The sequence below is a fragment of the Lactuca sativa genome, chromosome 9 (assembly GCF_002870075.4).
Source record: "Lactuca sativa cultivar Salinas chromosome 9, Lsat_Salinas_v11, whole genome shotgun sequence".
Taxonomy (NCBI): Eukaryota; Viridiplantae; Streptophyta; class Magnoliopsida; order Asterales; family Asteraceae; genus Lactuca; species Lactuca sativa.
Genome location: NC_056631.2, coordinates 122,727,006 through 122,732,343, shown reverse-complemented (window position 1 = coordinate 122,732,343; position 5,338 = coordinate 122,727,006).

Sequence of the window (5,338 nt, the reverse complement as noted above, 5' to 3'; positions counted from 1 at the left end):
GAATGCCCCCGCTGCATTTATGGACCTCATGAATTGAGTCTTCCACCCATTGCTTGATAAATTCGTAATCATTTTTATCGATGATATTCTCATGTACTCTCGAAGTGAAGAAGATCATAGCCAACACTCCGACAGATTTTAGAAACCCTACGGGCTGAAAAGATGTATGCTAAACTCTCCAAGTGCGAATTCTTGCGCCGCAGTGTAAACTTTATGGGCCATGTAATCAGTCAAGAAGGAATACATGTGGACCCCTCCAAGATCAAAGCAATCGAAAGCTAGGCAATTCCGGCAACGCCAATAGAAATTCGCCAATTCTTGGGTCTCGCAGGCTACCACCGAAGATTCATTCAGAACTTCTGCTAGATAGCCAAACCCGTCACCACATTGACTTAGAAAAGGCGTACCTTTCAACTGGACCGAGAAGCAAGAAATTTCCTTCCAATCTTTGAAGCAAGCCCTATATAGTACTCCAATGTTATCCTTACTGGAGGGAACCAAAGACTTCATAGTTTACTGAGATGCTTCGAATCAGGGTTTAGGTTGTCTCCTTATTCAACGTGAGAAGTTAATTGCTTATACATCCAGACAACTGAAAACTCATGAAGTAAATTATACCACACAAGATCTCGAACTGGGGGCGGTCGTCTTCGACTTGAAAATTTGGAGGCACTACCTATATGGTACGAAGTGCGCAATCTTTACAGACCACAAGAGCCTCCAACACATTCTAAATCAAAAGAAGCTAAACATGAGGCAACATAGATGGGTTGACCTGTTAAATGATTATGAGTGTGAAATCAAATAAAATCCAGGCAAGGCTAACGTGGTAGTCGATGCCCTAAGCCGAAAGGAGTATTCAAGTCGTCGTGTGATGACCCTGTCAATCACCATCCAATCTCATCTAGCCTCACAGATCAAGGAAGCCCAATTAGACGCATTGAAGCCAAAGAATGTCGCTAGTGAACCGCTACGAGGAATGGATAAGGAGTTCGAAGTCAAAGACGACAGAACCTACTACTTCATGAATAGAATTTGGGTTCCCAAAATTGGGGGATTTAGAGAGATAGTCATGCATGAAGCCCATAAGACGCGATATTCTATTCATCCGGGGTCAAACAAAATGTATTTGGATATCAAGCAGTAATATTAGTGGCCTAATATGAAGGCAGAGATAGCCACTTGTGTGGGCAAGTGTCTTACTTGCGCCAAGGTGATAGTGGAATACCAAAAGCCCTCGGGATTGCTGCAGCAACCAGTGATACCTGAGTGTCTTACTGGCGGATTAGATGCAATATGGGTAATTGTAGATAGATTAACAAAATCCGCTCATTTCCTGCCAATAAAATAATCCTACAAGATGGAAAAGCTAACACGAATTTACATCAAGGAGGTTGTAAGACTACATGGAGTGCCAGTATCTACAATCTCGAATCGAGATAGCAGATTTACTTCAAGATTCTGGCAATCTCTTCAGAAGGCAATAGGAACACAACTAGATACGAGCACCACCTACCACTCACCGACGGGTGGTCAGAGTGAGTGCACCATCTAGACTCTAGAAGATATGCTCCGAGCTTGCATGATCGATTTCGGCAACTCATGGGATACCTACTTGCCTCTGATCGAATTCTCCTATAACAATAGTTATCACACGAGCATCAAGGTTGCTCCATTCGAAGCACTCTATGGTCGTAAATGTAGATCGTCCCTATGCTGGGATGAGGTGGGTGACACTCAACTAGAAAAAAGGCAATCGCCAGCCAGTGCTCTTACAGGACCCAAAATCATTCGTAAAACAACCAAAAAGATAGTCCAAATCAAAGCTCGACTTCAAGCATCGCGAGACCGTAAAATGAGCTATGCTGACAAGCGGCGAAAACCACTAGAATTTCAAATCGGGGATCACATGCCATTAAAGGTCTCTCCATGGAAGGGAATGATTCGATTTGGGAAATAAGGAAAATTGAACCCGCGACACATTGGACCGTTCGAGATTCTTGCCCGAATTGGTCCAGTGGCTTACAAGCTACAGCTACCCGCCGAGCTCAACAATGTACACTAAGTGTTCCACGTCACGAATCTGAAAAGGTGTCTATTAGATGAAACCCTTGTCATCCCTTTGGAAGAGATTGAGATAAACGAGAATCTCCTGTTCATCGAAGAACCAGTCGAGATTATGGATAGGGATGTGAAGTGTACAAAGCAAAGTCGCATCCCGATCGTGAAGGTTCGATGGAGCAGTAAACATGGACCGGAATTCACATAGGAATGTGAAGACCATATGATGCAAAAGTACCCTCACTTATTCTTCCCTTCACAAACCTAGTTTTCAAAAGAATTTTGGGACGAAATTCCCTCTAACGGTGGGATGATGTCACAACTAGCATTTTAGCTAGGAAATTCTATTCCTATGTAACCATTCAACTATTGTAAAACATATACTCTAAGTAAATCTCACTTAACGCTTATTTAGATTCATCAATTATGTTCATCAAAGAGTCTGAAGCCCTAAGATCCATGGTTTATGTCCATAATGGACTAGGATTTCCTTATTGGGCCTAATGAACCAATAAACATCCAATTCAACTATCTGCCACACCCCAAACTAGAACGGCGGAAACGTTCGGGGGCGGAGGACGTCACATTCAGTATCATAACAATTGCATAGTAAGGAAAGTACACACCACCAAGTATATAAATATTTAAAAGTTTTTACATAATCATAGTTGTTACATATTCAAAATATAAATACAATAACATGTTTCAATAGAAGTTCATTAACGCCAGAATGTTAATCCTCAAAAGATGATTTCCAAACCTGCTTAGCGGTTCCCTGAGAATACAAGTTATTTCAAAGAAAAAGTGTCAACAATTAAATTGGTGAGTTCATAAGCGGTTTTGAGAAAATGTATGCCATTCCAAAGTTTATGCGTTTTCCAAGAAAATCCCTTATTTTATTATAAAAGTATGAAATGCATATGAATATTCATGTTGTGAATTGTAAATAGTTGCACCAGGAAAATCCCTTATTTTCCTATTAGTTGATTGTTTTAGATGCAGGAAAATCCCTTATTTTCCTAACGTAACAGGCAGTCTCTAATGTCCAAGACCAAAAATCGCAAGCAAACGACGTGCTTAAAGGTTGAGGCATAGTTTTATATAATAAAGCTATAAGAAGATCGCACTTGTTAGATGAAGAATAGTTTTAATAACAACTCCATCATAAAAATCAGAATACCATAATAATTGTCTATCCGGTGAGTTTTATAACCATACTAAACATAATATGCCTGTGGCGACAGTCTTCAAGCGTCGAAACGTTTATGAGAAACTGTCACCCAAAGGACTGTAGCTAACAGTCAGGGCTCGGGATCATGACTTTCCGTATAGATCTATACACATTTGACACACTCTCCAAACGGGAGAATCTGGTTATAATAGACAGGACTTTAGGTACTACGTTTTAACAAAAAGGTAGCATTGAAGATGTAATTGTCTTACGGATTCTCAACTAAGTCTGTATTAAAGTGATAGTTTTGTATGCAATGTTTATCCTCTTTCACAATGTTTGACAAAGCATAAATCATAAGTACTTTGAATGCATAAAATGGTTTAATCAAGGATGGCTATCCTGAATACTATGCATTTTGTATAAATCTAGTGCATGCAAAGTATAACAAGAGTTTTCACGTTTTCACTCGGGATTAATCGGGTGTTTACTTGTATAAAAGTACATTATAAAGTTTTTGAAGGTGTATAAAAGGGGTATGAACTCACATGATGGCTAACAACAAGTTCACGAGTAATATGATGAAAAATCGTTTGTATGAAATGATTTCCTTTTCTACCGTGTTACAAAGGCGTGATGATGAGTTGAGTTTTCTTGTAAAAGCATCATGTTATAGTTTAAAATGGTTACCCTTGATATGATGTAGTATACAAATGCATAAATAAAACATATTTCTATTTGTAAAACGTATTGTATCCCAAGAGGGTAAGGTTGTGTTGTGAGGTGTTTTGCATGATAACAACTTCATATGATAGTTAAAACAATAGTATGAAAAATATTGCAAAAGATCGATGTTTCACACGATTTTAGACATGTGTTTACTTGTATTATCCCCCTTAAAAGTGTTTAAAAGTAGTTAAAAACATATTTAAAGTATGGTTGTAGGGTATGAACTCACTTCATTGAAGTGGTTGTTTTAAGGTAGTCGAGAGAAGAATCGAGCAGAACTTCAACTAGAGAGAGTTGAAATCTCGAGATTCTCTGGGATCTCGGGAGTGTAGAACTTCCTTCGGGACTTGAGTATGAAAGACCGGGGCTTCGGGAAGGCTTCTTGAGGTAATTACGCAGAGTAACGACACTTAGATGGAAAGAGATGAGCACCAAACCCAACACCCTTAAGCTTCTATTTATAGGGGCTGATTTGGGGTCTCACGCCGTGAGTTTGGATTGCTCACGTCGTGAGGCTTAGTAAACATTATCCTCTTCGACGAGTTGACGTGTCTGAAACTCTTGAACCCATCAGTCACGAGCTCACATCGCGAGCATGGTTCCCTCATGTCGTGAGGCTGAGCCGGCCTCGGGTTTTGTGTCCCCAAATTGTAAAATCCATAACTTTCGTGTACGAGCTCCGATTTACACGTTCTTTATATCCACGCGTAGCTAAGGAAAGGCTCTACATCTATCACTTAGACTCCGTCTGCTAATTTTGAATTTATTTTTATTATATTATTTTTAACAGGCCGGGCCTGGAAAAGTCCGTTTAAATTCCATAACTCCTTCATCTTGTGTCCATTTTCGTTAGAATTTTTACTGTTGTACTCCTATTGCCGGGTTCTTCAAATTTTGTTTAGGTTGGGTCGGCTAAAGACCGCTCAATATCTATTTCAAGTTTTTAGCTGTCTACTGCTAGGTCAAAAACATCGAAAAATCATAACTTCCTCATACGAAGTCAGATTTGGGCGTTCTTTTTATGTTTGTTCACGGTTTAATGATATCTATGACTTTAATTTAGATACCTAAGGCTAAAAAGTATTTTATCAGGATTTCGTATTTTACGTTTAATAGTGTTTTACCGGTATTATTGCGGATCTTCGATTGGTCATAACTTCTTCGTTATAACTCAGATTTTAGTGTTCTTCATATTTGTGGAAACCTCGTTATGATATATACCACTTGGTATATCCAAATTATTGTTTTATAAAAGTTAAATTTTGACCCTAATTTCACTGGTGCTACATTATCCCCTCGTTAGAGAGAATTTCGTCTTGAAATTCGCATTTGAATGCGACATTGATGGTTGGGGAATGGTGAGCATACTTCTATTCC